The sequence below is a fragment of the Ahaetulla prasina genome, unplaced genomic scaffold, assembly GCF_028640845.1.
Source record: "Ahaetulla prasina isolate Xishuangbanna unplaced genomic scaffold, ASM2864084v1 Contig113, whole genome shotgun sequence".
In the NCBI taxonomy this organism is placed as follows: domain Eukaryota; kingdom Metazoa; phylum Chordata; class Lepidosauria; order Squamata; family Colubridae; genus Ahaetulla; species Ahaetulla prasina.
In genome coordinates, this window is record NW_026681858.1 from 1464 (window position 1) to 19249 (window position 17786).

General features: G+C 35.8%; 1 pseudogene; it reads right to left on the bottom strand.

Moving 5' to 3' along the window:
* Window positions 1–1476: 1476 nt before the first annotated feature.
* Window positions 1477–17141, bottom strand: LOC131187261 (oxysterol-binding protein-related protein 6-like; annotated as a pseudogene).
* Window positions 17142–17786: the final 645 nt, after the last annotated feature.

Consider the following 17786-nt stretch of genomic DNA (forward strand, 5'->3'; position numbering starts at 1 on the left):
TCCCTTTTTTTTTTCCAGGAAGAAAAAAAAAATCAATTTGTTCTGTACACTTATAAGCAATTGTGATTATACCTATATTATTTCTCTAAGCAGAAACCACTTATTTTCAAGCTTGCAATAGTCTCTTCGTGAAAGTAATGTCATTTTTTAAAAAAAAATGTGAAGATCCTACTTCACTCGTAAAAAAAAATGTTTATAAAGTTGTTAGAGTGAATTCTTCCATAAATAATAGATTCCATTTTGCCATATTGCCATTTTTGCTACCAAGGTAGTATCAACAACATAGCATAGGCTGTTGATGTTTTTCCTCCAATTTTAAAATCATGACATACTTCAATCCAGCCACCCTTATTATATAGTCAGCATACAGATTGAATAAATAAGGGGAAAGTGCATAGTCTTGACTTATTCCTTTGCCAATCTTGAGATTGTCTGTTTCACCATGTTCTTTCTGCATTATGGCTTATATGTTTATGAAATATAAACTATGGATTATATTTCATAACCACATAAAGTAATAATCTTCTTTGGTTTGATCTCCACTTGTCTATTCCACTGTTTTTGGAAAGTCAGTCAATGATTCTCATGAAGATCTTCTCAATGACTGGTAAAAGTCCTAACTCTCAGTGGCTTTTGCATTTGCAACTATTGCCATTTTCCAAAGTAGTGATTTTAATCATTCATTTCCATGCAATGGAAACCTCTTCTGATTGCCAAATAATGGGAAATAGTGAATGTAGTCACTGAATTACATTATCCCTACCAACTTTGAATATCTTGGCTCTAATTCCATTCATTCCAGCCGCTTTACCATTTATCAATAGATTTAATGCTGTTTTGACTTCATTAAATCCAGCACCCAAGACCTGATTTTGTGGCGCTTCAATGAACAGTGGACCTACTGGTATTCTGCAAAACCTCATGTTTGTAAAGTTGCTGGAAAAAAATTATCTCCATCTTTGAAATTGTTCATTTGAAGATTACACATATATAATTATCTTTTCACTACTTGTTGAACCCCTCCCGCCCCCTGCCCTGACATTAAGGCATCTAGGAAAACAAAACTTTGAGCATCTATACAAGGATGGTTTCTGATACAATATAGTTTTTGAGTACATAAACCTTGCAAACTGCTGCTGTGTGTAACTGCTCTGTAAGTATGGTGATTAAATGTGATTTCCCAAAATATGTTCACACAAATACACACATATATCCAACATGTAACTTATCATAGTGTCTTGATAACAAGGAATCATATAGCTTCTGCACAACCTATTTAGGTCTCTCTCTCCCTCTCTCTCTCTCTTTTCATTTAATAAGCCTTTATGCTTAGAGGAAAAATGATACGGTTACCAGATCAAGACTATAAAATCCAAAGAACCACTAGATCAGGGGTGTCAAAGTCGGGGCCTGCAACCTGGATTCATCTGGCCACATCCACCCCAGTTTAGCGAAGGGAAAAGTTGCGATCGTCACTTGCACTAGATGGAAATAAATTTTATAGTTATCTGCTACTTTCCAGTGGTCCTCTGGTTTCTGCAATGAGGTCTGACAGTTCTAAGAAAGGATAAATAATTACAAAAATAATTTGAGCAGCAGACCTTAATTTTCAGTTTTTAAAAAGCTATCAACAATTAAATATCCAGTAATTCAAATTCAAGTTAATTTTATGTTTTATTATTTTTAACAAATACCAAACCATAGTTAAAGCGGTGAACTCAGTACCTGAAGCTGTATTTTAGCATCTTTGCTCACACTTTTTGTTCTCCATCTTCTGGTGACACGCTTGTCTTTCTTATCTACACTGTTAGCCTATGTTATAAAATAATTAAAGTAGTAAAGCATTGGGTTAAAGCTGACAAAGCTGACACGGACAATACTGCAAAAGTTAGTAACAAACATCGAGCATTAGTTGACTGCCAAACATAAGCAAAGTGCTAATCTATACATTATGGTATACAAAAAGCAAACATGCCATTAAAGACAGTTTCAAAAATAACAACTGCAGGATTCTTCAACCATTTACGATAAAGAATTCTTTCTAAAATTTGCTAACTAGGATAATTCCATTTCTCTTTACAGAACAGTTCTTAACATGAAGAACAAAGAACAAAAGAGCAACTGAACATTAAATTTAGAACAAAATATGCAATTTAGGCTTAAAAATTATTTCAGTTGACATTCATTAGAGAACCTGACTATAATAATGAATAATTCTGCACCACGTTGTGTCATACTAGAAGTTCATATACTGATAGTGTTAGCAGAGAATGTTCATACAGAATATTCCAAATGCAAAATAGATAGTATAAGCATTATTTTAATAATTTTTAAAAACAATTTTATTTACCTGCATATCTGTGAAGCTAGGTGCTGACTGAGTTCTCTGAAGTATTTCTAAGTTCTGAAGAATTTTACTGAGTTTTACAAGATTTGATTGACAATGTGCAAGATCTGACAAAAAAATAACAGATTTAGAACAAAAACTTACTTTAAGATTAATTTGCTAGAGGAACACAAGAGAACTTACTGAAATGACAACATCTGAAACCCCCCATTCCCCATTAACATTCTATAAAGGAAACAAGATGATCACACAGTAAAAATCTATAAAGTTCATGCCACATTATGCTAACAGATTTTGGGCTTCCTTCTCTATTTCACACTGCTGTTAAAATTTCTTCCTGCATGTCCCCAAACATTCTCAGAATTAACTGGTGGCTATCATGAGAGCAAATTATTCCATATGCAGAACAGAACAATTTATGTGGTGGGAAGACCCATTGAAAAAACTGCCTGGAAACACTCAAGAGCTTTGGGAAGGTTTTTATTCTTTCTTCTTAAACTGTATTTCAAGGCAAATAGTGGGAACATTCTAACATTCATTTTGGGTTATTTTTAATCCCTACAATTATTATTTCTGAGTTAAATGATAACGATTTAAAAAAATTTAAAGGATACATTGAAGTAGAAAGTATAAAATGCGTTGTTATTATTACCTATAATACATAGAAACTACAGAATTTTCAGCTTTGAATTACAGATGTATATATTACATAGGAAATATTTGTTAAGTAGAAGTACTATAAAATATACTAACATTAGGAAAGACTTTTGATTAGTCCTGAAAATCTGAATGTTGATGGTTCTTCAAAAAATAGCATATAATTAAAAAGAGGGGTCTTCATTTTAAGTACAGCCAAGGGAAAATTCCTAATTTTTTTGCTGTATAACATAGAATAAGTACATTTCCATCATAGCTTCAAGTTATGTTCTGCATGTAGCTCTATCTGTAGCAGTGAAGATTAAAGGAAGGAGGTACTGACCTTCTGCACACTTATCCATCTCCTCTGATTCTTGCAACCAAGCAACTACTTTACTTTGGCCAGTAGTACATGTTTCAGGTAGACTGCTACTGCAAGGGATAGACGGTTGCCAGGGGAAATTATTCTGAGAGACCTAAAGAAAGATATAGCCAATATATACATATACCTGTGAGAAGTCTCTGAGAAAAACTGCCTGTGATAAAAATAAAGTGATAATTGTTATTCTCTTCTTTAAAACTTGAAGCATGTATGTGTCTGACACTCTAGTCTAAATTAAATTTAATAACAAGTATTTCAGTAAATGTGGTACAGGTAGACCTCAATTTACAACCACAATTCAGCCCAAGATTTATGTTGCTAAGTGAGGAATTTAAGTGAGTTTTGCCCCACTTTACGACTTTTGTTAAATGCGTCATTACAGCTGTCAAATTAGCAATACTGTTGTTAAGTGAATCTGGTCTTCCCATTGACTTTGCTTGTCAGAGGTTGCAAAAGGTGATCACATGACCCTGGGACAATGCAACTGTCATAAATGTGAGTCAGTGGTCAAGCATCGGAATATAAATCTCATGACCATGGGAAATAGTCATTAAGTGAACTGTTGTAAGTCGAGGACTACCTGTATAATGTAGGTTCCTTTGTTGAGTGTGATCTTCTTTTTGGCATCCATTTTCGTTTGCATCCATAATAGAAAAAAATGAGTGGATAGCAATGTTGTACATTATAAAACAACTATGTATGAACTGAAGGATGGTATTCTTCCTGACCAAAAAAGATTATACCTTAGTTTCCAGCACTGTGGCATTAGTAGCTGGTGAAGATTCAGTGGTGGAAGTTGAAGGGAATATGTGGAAACTGGCATCCCGTGGCGAACGCACAATCTCATTCTGACGATATAATCTATGATGGCGCAACTTTGACACCCAAGCATCAAATGAATCCTGGGATTTTACCTAATTAAAAGATCAGTATGAGTGAGGAATCCAATAATAGTATTTGATCTTCCTTTTAAAGCAAAACGTGAAAATAAAAATTAGTAGAAATATTCCTTACTTTTAAATGGTAGATATGCTCCTCGGTGTCAAGATCTATCCTACGTGCTTTCTTTTTAATTGACATAACCGATAATCCCACATCTATGCTCCCATGAACCTTCCCTTTCTGAGTCTGGGGGGGAAAAAAGAAGAGTAAACGTATACACATTAAGAAATAAAAAGCAAAATTGGTAAGTTATTGCTCTTTAGAATGGATGGACAGATGTATAGCTTTCTGGGATATAATGCAAGGGTACATAAAATAGCAGAAATAAGAAAAAGTTGGGAAGACATTATCATACGCTGCTTATCAGGACAGGATTATTATGTAAGAAGCACACTGCTTTTTTTCACACATACTTATCAACATTTCACAGGCTGAGTAAATAAAAGATGTGGAATAATTATGTATAAAACTATTTTAAGAACTAAACCAAGCAAATGACAGATGTTTAAATATGAGAATGAAAAACAAGCTTGCGGCTACGATTGAGATAATCTACATATACATACAGCCAAAAATTACACATCTAATTTAAGTGACATTTGTATGACAGCTACTTTCATTGCTAAATAAATAAATTGAGATTAACACTGGTTCACCTATATAATAGTAAAAGCTATGATGATAAAAAATGGCTAAGTCTGGCAAGATACATCATTCATATGCAAATACTACATCTGTAAAGATCAACTTATACTGATAAATAATAAAGAGTTTCTGCCCTCATGAAAAATTTATACCTGTATAAATTCCAAAATAGGCCCGAAGGCACAAACTACATAAATAAGCATATTAACTTCTATTTGTCATCCATTGTACACATGATATTTCAGAAATAACTGAAAATAATGTTACCTAAATAGTTACTGTATTTTTCTGAGTATAAGATGCTCTGGACTTTAAGATGCACCTACCTTTTTTGGTGAGGAAAACAAGAAAAAGAAATCTGCCTCTGGCTCCCAGCAATTTTGCCTCCTTGCAGTAAACAGCAAACAGCTGCTTTACTTTCATTTTCATTTTCAGCATAGCTTGATTAGCACAAGAAAAAAAAATCTGCTCCCAGCAATTTACCTCCTTCAGCAAGCAGCAGAGGTCCCTGCAGCAATAGACAAGGGCAATCCCTGCAGCTGAGAGTTGGGTAGCCGATGCAACGCGCAATCGACTTGTGCTAATTAGACTGTGCTGAAGCTGAAATGGCCTGTTTCTTCTTGCTGCTTGCTGCAAGAAGGTAAATTGCTGGGAGGCAGAGGCCAAAGGGTGGAGGCCAGTGGGCGGGGCGGGCTACATTCAGTGTATAAGACACACCCAAATTTTCACCCCCTTTTAGGGGGAGGAAAAAGTGCATCTTATACTCCAAAAAATATGAGTAACTCTTGCTCTGAACAAAATACCGACATGTTCTGAACCAATTTTCCCTTCCTGCAATTATACACAAAAGGAAAATTAATTATAACTAAGATCGTTTTTGTGTTTTACAAGCATTTTGTGCTGAAATTTTATAAAATAAGTAACAAAATGTACTTAATTCTAACATATATAGATATATAGGTAATCTATGAAGTTCTAAAGATGCAACAAAAACTAAATTCATCTACAATATTGTAGGCCTTGTTTGTTTTATATTGCTGTTTATTTAAGTTGCTAAATTATGAAGTTTCAGTAATAATTATTTATTATTTTAATGCTTTTGTAGGCTAGAATTTTTCCAATGTTTATATGATTATTGACTTGTATTGTTATGGTAAAAATAATTATTTTATTATGGTCTACAATCACCTTATAATTAAAATTAAAAAGTTACAATTTAAAAACTTTAACCACTACTTATTAGTATGGTAAACCTTGATTTACCAATCTTCATTAAAAATTGGTTCATGAAAGCAATGGAGAAAATTCATTTACTGTTTTATGCATCCCCTTTGCCATTTAATGGACATTCAGATCTACCAATCATCCCTTCCCCTCTATTGTTCTGTGAAATTGAGTGTTTGATGTATTTTGTAGTCCACTGAGCAGCAAATGGCACATAGAGTTTCCAAGGCACTTGACCTACAAGGACACAGGTGCTGCATAATAGGTACACAGATGATATCAATCAAATAATATTGCAAAGGGCAGAACACTGATCGGACCAAAGTAAAGTTTCAAAGTAGTACTATTAAGGCAAGAAGCTGGTGTGCTTTCAGTTTTAATTCTTAATAATTTAAAAGAGCCAGAGGGTGGAATTTAATGGCTGGTTATAAACAAGAGTTTGCCCTGTCAATCTTAGTTGGGGTGTGCTTTCTTCCCTGATGTAGGGAGAAACCACAGGAATGAGATTTCATCTCTAGGTGATAAAATAACTAATGGAAAACAATCAAGCCCAGAGACACTAACAACTCAGCAGGTTAAAAATTGTCTAATTGCCACAAATAAAATCTGACAAATTATAAAACTTAAAAATCCAGAATGTTTGAGATAAAAAGAGGCGGGTAGGGACAAAAGCAGAACTGAATAGCAGAATTTATACCTTTTCTCTGTAGTACAGGAATGTCTGTATCACTACTGGAACTAAGCATCCAAATAATATGTAACACTCATTTTTTAAAAAGCCCCAGGGTTACTTACATCAATTGGTGACTTTGAATATTTCAACATTCCATTGTCCAAAACAAAAAAGCGCTGTAGAAAAAAAAATGTAGATCACAATGCAATGGAGACTATATAAAATTTTTAATGAAGACATAAGCACACTGCATGCAGCAATAAACATCATTACAAGAAATGAAGGGCCAAGATAGGGACAGAATTTCATAGCTAGGATTGGTCCACACCAGTTTGATGGAACATAATCAATCCTAAAGCTAAATAATTAAAGTTGCTTTATGAATTGCGCTATGGTGTATGGCAATACAACCCATAACCTTTTTTGTTACAAATAGCTCACAGGATCATATGGGAACAAAGCATTTTCAGAATGGGTAAGAACAGGGCCTATGTAATCCTATTGAATAAAAAGCACTGATGTCCCCAGAGTAGAGAAAGGGAAGATCTATTGGCCCCTCAAACTAGTCTAGACAAGAACCACAAAACAATGCTAATGCTACCTTTACTGTAAGGTTATAGAAATAGCTTCAATCACAACAATACAAGAGCAAACAATAGATTTAAACTCAATGTTAACTGCTTCAAACTTGATTGCAGAAAATATGACTTCTGTAACACAGTTATTAATACTTGGAACATACTACCTGATTCTGTGGTCTCTTCTCAAAATCCCCAAAGCTTTAAACAAAAACTCTCTACTATTGACCTCACCCCATTCCTAAGAGGTCTGTAAGGGGCGTGCATAAGAGCACCAACGTGCCTACCATTCCTGTCCTATTGTTTCCTTTCATTATATCCAATTAATATAGTTATTACATACTTATACTCATATATATGCTTATATATTATATAGTTATTTTCGTGCTTATGCTTATATATACTGTTGTGACAAAATAAATAAATAAATAAAATAAATAAATAAATAAAATCTTGCAAGCCTGAAAGCACCTCTCACATCATTTTACTTTTTTTTTCTAGAAAACTAGGGAGGGTGCCTTCTGAGATGCTTCCCAAACTTTTTTTCCTCTTCCAGACTGAGATACTTTGGCACAAGAGTTATCTAGTCTGCGTCTCTTTCTCTTGCTTCCCAAGGTCATTCCAACAGACCATGACAGAATCAGACTGACACAAGCAGCACTGCAGCACTTGATGCAAACCCTGCCCCGGTCTATGTGCATTATGATGTAACAAGGATATCTCGGGAGGTGGGGGGGAGCAGAGCTTCAGACGCAATACCGTTTTCATCATTCTGACAAAAGCAGCAAGATTCTGCAGCTTGTACCGATAAAGGAGCCTGTCTGAATTTCTGAAAATGATTCTGTTTTATTTGACAGAATTGAATCAAAGCATGCATGAGGCAATTTCAATAACCCTACTGAATTACTGAGTCTGAAAGCTTGACTAGAATTAGGTTTCTGAAGGCTAGGGTCTTAAGCAACTTTACTTGGCAGAACCTTTTAAATGAAGAGAACCTGATTTCCTGCAAGTGTTTGCATCAGAATCACAAAAAAGACACAAAGGCCTCATAAGTCAAACTGATACATTTTTTATAAGAACCATTCCTGTCAAATGCTTCTCCAATCTCAGAGAAACTCTTACTCTCTTAAACACCTACCGTGTTTCCCTGAAAATAAGACGCTGTATTATATTTTTTTGAACCCTGAAATAAGTGCTTGGTCTTATTGCTATAAAAAAGCCCAATTGGGCTTATTATCAGGGATATCTTATTTTGGAAACAGGGTACAATTTTATTCTGAGTTTCATACATCACACTCAAGGATTTCTGTATCATCACTTCATTCAATAACTGATTGTCATGGAGTCTGAACAATTACTTTTTACAATAATCAAACCAACATTCGATCAGACAGCCAGACATTATTGAGTTTCAAGAAGAATAGTAAGAACTAATACAAACTAAAAGAAAACAATAAAGAAATAAACAAAAAAGCTAAAAATACAAAAAAGTTAAAAGAAGGTACAGAAAAAAAAGGAAAGCAGAAAAAAGAAAAAAAATAAGATATAAAGAAGTGACTTCCAATTGTTTTCTCAGCAGGTATTAAGTATAATTATATTTTAACCTCTCTCTCTAAGATTAAAACATTACTCTCTTCTTTCTATAGTCTATCTATACTTTCTAATCATCCAAACCATAAATCATAAGTCCATAAGTCTACACTAAATGTAGATACTGTTTTTTTCTCCAATCAAATATGTCAATTTAACCAGGGGATTTGGTATTTTCTATTCCATACCAGAAATATATTTCACTCTGAATCACATATATCTTCATAAGAGAGTACAATTTATATTTCACAATCCATTTAATCTCTCGCTTTTCCTCTGTCTGTGTGTATGTCTATAACTGAGTAATACATATATATGCTGATGCAGTTAAATTTCTGTAAAGGACATATGATCACATAATAACTGTTTCTATCCTTACAAGGAACTGAAGGTTTAATCGTGTTCCCTTGAATGCTGATAGAATTCAACATATTACATGAGTGCAAAACAAAGAAAGAAGTGAAAGCCTCCTTCAGTTTTATCATTCAATTCAAGGTCAGGGACTTAAGAGGTAGGCATGATTCAACGACTGCTAGTCAGTTTCTGAACAGAGTTCAATTTGCTACAGTTCATGATGAATTTGGGGTAATAATTGAAAATAACGGCACCTAACATGTTTTACACATATTTTACCTTGTGCCAGCCTTTTAAAGGCCATTTCCTTTCTTCAGCATGACTCCTTCATGTTTGTCTGGCTTCTGGACATTAGTCTGGCCAATTTTCAAGCCTTCTATAATTTCCCAGCTGTCTGGCTCCTGAGGAAAGTGGGGAGAAGAGGAGAGAACAGAACCAAACAGATCAAAATTTCAGTTCTGTGGTGCCTATTATGCAAGCTGTTTTGGCAACCCAGGGTACATTTACATAAAATCTATCCCACTGAATTCAATAAGACTGCCTTTAGTTAGCAAATAAATACGAAACTGGATATTACATAAGCAACACTGAGAACAAGAATGTTCCAGAAGTATATGCTAAGGAAATTACTGAGGGAATTCTAAGGTTAAACTATATACCCCTAGAAGGTATCAGTTTTGGCAGCATCTCATTCCATTCATAATTAATCGTGGTTAAAATCTCCTTAATTCTATTTGGGCTTAGTTCTTTTCCAAAAAATGTTTGGAAGAAACCTAGTTCATATGTACATATCTGAAGTTATAGCAAGCAAAGATGTCATCTATTTGCAAAAGATGTACCTAGCATAACTACTGGGTACATCAAAACACAATAATTCTAGGAGCAGTATTTCAAATTGTAACCATGTTCTTTGATTGGAAACAAATGACTACGGCTGATTTTAAGTGTTCTACCTAGCAATAACTATCAAAATCATTCTACTCATCATGTTCAATCCCTTCAATTTTTATAATAGAACAGAGACTTGTAGTAAACAGCACTTCTATACATTAGAACAGAGACTTGTAGTAAACAGCACTTCTATACATTACTGATGTAGTACAGGGAAAGATTAAAGGACTGTGTTATGCTGAATTCAGCCTTCAGTAAAAGGTTTTTCATTATATATGGTACCTTGCAGTATTTATATACAAAATTATTCTCAAAAACTCATGCAGGTAGTCTTCAACTCACAACCACAATTGAGCCCAAAATTTCCGTTGGTTAAGTAAGAAATTTGTTAAGTGAGTTTTGCCCCATTTTACAACCTTTCTTGCCCCATTTGTTAAGTGAATCATTGCAGTTGTTAAATTAGTAACACAATTGTTAAGTGAATCAGGCTTCTCTATAGACTTTGATCATGTGACACTGCAATCATCATAAATATGAGTTGGTTGCCAAGTGGCTACATTTTGATCACATAACCATGGGGATGCGGCAAGGACATAAGTGTGAAAAGTAGTCGTAACTCACTTTTTTCAGTGCCACTGTAGCTTCCAAGTAATTGAAGCAATCAATTAACTCACTGAGGATCTGAGCTGGAAAGGATGAAGCTAGAAATGGTTCCAATCAGGGTTCTCACTTAATGATTAGGTTATGTTAATGACAGCAACAGGGACTGTCATGACTGCAGTCACTAAGGAATGTGGTCACATGATGTCATGCTTAATGACCTGTTTAACAATCAGGCACCAATTACCACTGTAATTCAAGGGAGATGTGTATGCTTCTTATAGTTTGCTTAGTTTCATATGATTTGTCTTCGTTCTTTTGTCAGGAAGAAAATGCATTGATAGTAGTCATTTGGTTTTTTTTCTAGTGCCAGAATTTATGAAAGCAGATGTATTGTGTTTTCATTATATACACGTACATTTTTATTTATTTATTTTCAATTAACTAGAATAACTTTTAATTTTAAAAAGCTGTTTCTTAATCCAATCTTTCTTCCTCGTAATGCAGATGAGAAACACATGTTTCAAGAAGGTGTAGGATATTTTATTTTAATAGTTTTCTCCAAAGATTCACACTTTCAGTAAAGGGCTGAGCAAGCTCTGTTAGACCTCTCCAGTTATGAAACCCAGCAATGATGATTCAAGGTGGGGAAGATGGGAAGGATGAAAAGGATACAAGCAGTCCTCGAATTATGACCGTAACTGGGCCCAAAATTTCATTTGTTAAGCCAGGCAGTTAGGTGAGCTTTGCCCCATTTTATGACTTTTCTTGCAACAATTGCAAAGTGAATCACTACAGTTGTTATGTTAGTAACACAGCTGTTAAGTGAATCTGGCTTCTCTATTGACTTTGCTTGTCAGAATATTACAGAAGGGGATCACATGATCCAGGACACTGCCACCGTCATAAATATGACCCAGTTGCCCACGAGACCAAATTTTGGTTACATAAACATTTTTTTCAAAGCCATTGTAACTTTGAACAGTCACTAAATGAACTGTTGAAAGTCAAGAACTACCTGCATTAGATTCCTTACAGTGAATTGGTATAATTAAAACTGGCCACAGAAGGCACATGCAAGATCCACTTCAAATAAAAGTCCTTTAATTGATTTTTTTTTCAAAAAATAGTTTATAAACTATTTATATGCATGAAATGCAATCCAGAAAATATACTTTCAAGTTCTTTTAATACTTTTTTTAAATGCTTGTATTCTTTAAGCATAATCTGAATCATTCTCGTTTCCTGACAGTTAGCTGACAGTTAGAACAATTAATAAGTGGAACAACTTGCCTGCAGAAGTTGTAAATGCTCCAAAACTGGAAATTTTAAAGAAAATGTTGGATAACCATCTGTCTGAGATGGTGTAGGGTTTCCTGCCTGGGCAGGGGGTTGGACTAGAAGGCCTCCAAGGTCCCTTCCAACTCTGTTGTTGTTGTTGTTGTTGTTGTTATTATTATTAATCCCAGAATCACTATTTTTGTAGAAATGAAGATTACCTAGAAAGCTAGTGGCTCATGCTGTAAGAAGCTGTTATTAAAATGATTTGCAGTCTTAGCCTGCAATTACTGCAGGTTCAAGCAACCCACCAGGCCCAAGGTTGACTCAGCCTTCCATCCTTTAAAAGGTAGCTAAAATGAGGACCCAGATTGTTGCCACTCTAAAACACAAAGAAAAGACTGGAGTACATTTTTGTCATAGAAAATACTTAGTTCTCATACATAAGTAAGACGCTTTGAGGGAATGGAAACAAAAACATTTTGTTCTAATAAACAAAATAGACAAAGTATTTTCAAAGTTTAGTACTGAATGTTATTTCAGTCAGCACTTAATATTCGACAGTCTTTTTCTGCCAACTTAAAGTACTATAATTAAACTTTTTTTCCTAAAATTTCCAAAATTACATTGAGTTAATATAAAATGGCTTATGTCAACAGTCTTGATTAAAGTACAACAGGAGATTATGTACATACTCTTTTTATATTAAGCAAACATGTGTGAGACAAGAATGGATTCGTGTGTAGGAATATTATAATTGGGCTGCACAAATTCAGACCAAGATGTACAAAAAAAATCTGATTCTTTCCCACATCTAGTAGTTATCTGAATTTTTGCTCCCAGATGTGGTAACCCTAATTATGATGGCAGATGCCACCCATAGCAGAGCAGGTCCATTAGACTTCACAGATGGATATTTTAGGAAAAAACGCACATTCACTGTATACACTATAATAATGTGAAAATTAATTAGGTCAAAGTAAATCAAACTCTATGCTTGAAGATAAACATGAGTTTGATCCTGCCTTGAGTTGAGTTGAGTTGAGCTGAATTAAATCTGTCAAGCACAGTACTAAAAGGTAAAATAAATTTATTCTTGATATATGTGTTTGAAAGTACAAAGATCTGAATATGTCTTGCAATGTTCTGTTGAAAGTGCTTTCTTTAAAGGTGACTCACCTATTCTTTATCAAAACATAATTTACAGAAAATTAAAAGAGCAGAATATTGAAAAAATCTTCTTTGGGTGCTTGATATTTGCATAAGGGAAGTCATGCTCAGTTAAAACCTCTTGAAGAAACAATTACACAAATACACAATTTGTCAAAAGAAATTTACAGAAATTTTGTGGCTATCTAGGGGAAGGTTGAGAGTAGTCTACTGGTGATACTTTAATTTGGACTTTTGCAGAGAGAATTGGGCTCAATAGATTATTTGATCTCTTCCATCTGTATGATTCTAGAATTATACCAGTTAATCAACTTCTGCTGTTGCATGGCACCACTGGGCACAGCCCACCTGGTTTATTTATATTATTGATCCAGGAATATTTATTAATATGCTATGATATATAAATCTATTTTTTTGAGTCTTTAAGACAATAATGCTCTTTTCCTCATCTATCTATCTATCTATCTATCTATCTATCTATCTATCTGAGAGAGAGAGAGAGAGAGAGAGAGAGAGAGGGAGGGAGGGAGAAAGAGCTATTAAACAGTAATGAGCCTGACAAGAGATAATAAAATGAAAACAATCCAAACTAACTGAGGTGTTCATTCTTACATGGTATACTTTGATCTAGAGAATCTGATGTTTCTTAAGTTTGGATGGAGCTACATGGCCTGTGTAAAGTTTGAGAATAATCTTGGATTTGAATTAGAATTCTAATTCTAATTCTTCTAATTCTAATATAGTTTAGGAATTGCAGAGTCAAAATGCAGCAACCAGAATGGAGTCTGGAGATAATAAAACAGAATTTTATACCTTTTTCTAAGCAGTTGAACTTTTTATTTGTATTTTTGGAGAGGAATAAGTACTGGTTATCAGTACTTTAAAGTGTTAATCATTGGGCCCAGCTTTAAAGATCTATTTTTTCTTATTGGCTTTTAATAATGTTTAGTTGTCTCAAATGTTTGAATGCTTTTATTTGATTTTTATTTTTTATATTATATTAATGTAGTTAAGTGATTTACATTTTATTCTAACTACCTCAGTCATTTAAAAGAATAATAGAGGAAAACATCAACAGTAAACTAGATGCATCATGAAAACAACTGAATAGCAAGTGTGACTAATGTTTTGCGGGAGACAGAAATTTTTTTAATGACAGAATTTAAAATGAACAAATTAAGTTCAAGAAATAAAAGACTAATTAACACATGATGAATGATTACTGGAATACAATACTATCAATTCTGCATCTTTATAATGCATTCCTTTCTTAAACTGGAAGTAATTACCAGGGACAAATTTTGATATAACCTGGGAATAATAAAACAATTTGAAACTGCTTGTTTGGGAATCATGGATCACATTTGGAATTGCCACTGCTTAGTCCTTATATAAAAACAGAAACTGTTTTTTTGGGTGTGGGTAATGACACTATTCAAGACCAGGCAAAGGAGTAATTAGTAATGCCTTAGATCACACTTTTAGAATTATTTTAATCAGTAATATTGCATATAGAATATATTTATCTTTCACCTAAAACATATGTGTTGTGTCTTGCCCGCTCTCACAGCAGCCGGGGCCTTCTTATCTGCTCCCGAACACGGAGGAATGTATGTCTCCCGGCCCCAGTCCTGGCTCCATGCCCAGACAAGCTGAAGAGGAGGGGGCACCTCCCGGTCCCAGCCCTGGCTCCATGCCCAAGCAGGCTGCAGAGGAGGGAGCACCCCCCGGCCCCAGCCCTGGCTCCATGCCCAGGCAAATGGAGCAGCTAGACCCCTCCCCCTCCTCCACAGCATGTGAGCCTGAGGAAAGTTTATTTCCAACAGCTGCTGATTGGAGTGACCCTCGCATCAGAAGACTGGATAGGCGGAGGCAACAGAAGGGAGGGGCAGGCCTTAATGAGTGCTGAGTCATGGAGCCACACCCCATGGCCTATATAAAGGATCTGCTTTCTGGCAGTCTCTGAGTCAGGCAAAGTCGAACTTATCTTGCTGAAGTCACTTTCTGGTCTCCTGCCTGCTCTGAGGACTTTGCTAGGACTTTGGGCAGAGCTGCAGAGGCAAGCCTGATTCGGATTTCCTGACCCGGCCGTCAGCGGAGGAGTGGGACACGACAATATGTTTAGATTTGGAATTAATAATTAATGCCAATTCCAAATTACATCTAAGTTCTGGCTGAAGTCACAAAGATATATTCTACAAAGAATGATATAACCATTTATGATCTCTTCCTTATAGACAAGCTAACAGCTTTCAAGGTAGCTCTGACAGGAAAATTTCCTCAGAATAGCAATGGGTCCCTTGTGTGACATCTTGGGAGAGGCATTCTTGGAAAGTAAAATATCAGGCATTAGAAGACCAATATTTCGCTTTGATACACTGCTAGCCATTACCACCAGTATTCCAAAAAAAGAAAAAGCAAAGGATTGATCCTGCCAGTACTGTTTGATCATAAGGAATCAGGGAATGGCAACGGAGCATCTGAAGGAGGGTTGAAAATAACTCACTATTGTCAGAGGTGGAATAAAAAAAAAACTGAACGTGTTTCAACAGGGTAGGTGGAAGAACAAGAGAGACTGAAGCTTCAGGGATAAGGTTTCAATATCGCAGTAGAAGGGATTAGGCAGACTGTATAATCCAACATGAGTGGATACACTAGAACAGGGGTGTCAAACTCAATTTCATTGAGGGCCGCATCAGGGTTGTGTTTGACCGGGGTGGGCTGGAGTGGATGTGGCCATGGTGGGTGTGGCCATGGTGGGCGTGGCCAGCTTGACATCACTTGGTGGCCCGAGCACTCTGCCAGAGAAAAGGGGTTCCCAAGCTGCAACAGCCTCCTGCAACCCTCTGCCAGCAAAAACGGAGGTTGGGCGGGCCACATGCAGCCCTCCCAAGCTCCATTTTCAATGGCAGAGGCACCACGAGCCGGTCCTTTGCTGGTTTCAGGGCAGCCTTGCGGGCCAGATCTAAGCACCCTGCGAGCCGGATCCGGCCCCAGGCCTTGAGTTTGACACCCCTGCACTAAAGTAATGTAGGATAAAATGGTACCAGAAAACAAAGAACTAGAGAATTCACAAAGGATTTTGCCATTATTAATTGCAGCTATCTTTACTGAAATAATTTTATCCACTGACTCACTTTTTTCTTTAAAAGGCAAAGTAAATAAAGAACGCCCCAACTAACTTGCAGGATTTCTACATACATAATTAAAAGAATCCTCTTTCACTTACCTGCCTAGTGTCCCATTGGGAAAATGATGAAGAGGAATCAGCCTTATGTGATGGTGTGGAGGTTCTGTGAGCAGGAGAAATTCCTTTCTCTTCAGAACTCATCACTGCAGCTAAATTCAACGGGCCTTCTTTCGCAGATCTAACACCACATTCCGTTCAGTTTTCCATGGAAAGAGGAAGTCGAGTGATTTTCAGCATTTCTCCCAGTCTATTCTTTACATGGGCAGGTCAGATTAATGTAAAAGGCATCCAAACCAAATCTTGAAGGAGAAAGGAAAAGAGAGTGGTGGTATGCTATGTATTCGTAAATTAGCATGAATTAAAATGTCAAACAAAAACAGGTCTCTTAGGTTCCATCTATCAGACCTATGAAAAACATTTAATCCCAGTAAATGGACATTGGTCCTACCTGAATGTCCTTTCTCTGTTGGCGGGACCAGCAGCCAGGCATGGGAGTGACTCGGTCTGTATCCAATGGGATCGAGTCTGCTAGTTGAAAAGCACCTCCTCCTCCTGGTGCCTTCCAGCTTTCGGACGAGGATGATGCGGCAGACCGACGCACTGAGCTGTAAAACAGGAACTGCAAGAATATGCTATTATGCCCTCCCCGGCATATGACCATGAGGCCGAATGACCTCTATAGAAGACAGGAACCGGGCGTTCAGGAGGGGCTGGCTGCTGGTCCCGCCAACCTTTATTCATTTTATCCTTTACATTAACATTCCCCAGAAAATAATGCATACAGAATTCTATTATTCACCTGGAGAATATTTAGTTCTCCCCACCCCCAGGTTTGCTACTAGGTAGGGTGGAAAATTCATTTATAATCCTAAAAGATAGATGAGTAATACTTCCAAAATACTCTATAATCCTTCTATTTGTATTACAGAACTAGTCCGTTAAATGTAAGTTTAGGTTTTTAATTTAAAAAGTAAGCAAACACGAAAGATTGAATATTGTGGAAAATAGATACCAAGGAAATTCCATGATGAGACATATATTTTTGTGGACTGCAGTACTACTTTTAAGTAAACATAAAACCATGCCTGGGCTCAGTAATACTAACATTTTTATAGCATTCTATTATAATCAACATGGAACTTAAAGCACAACAGGCTTTATTTTGCAATTTCAAATGATCCCTGTATTCTTTTGTTTATGAGAAATTTAGGATAAGTTGTCATAATAAATCAGTTACTTCATTATTTATTACAAAATGCTTTGCCTACAGCAGATTATTCAATATG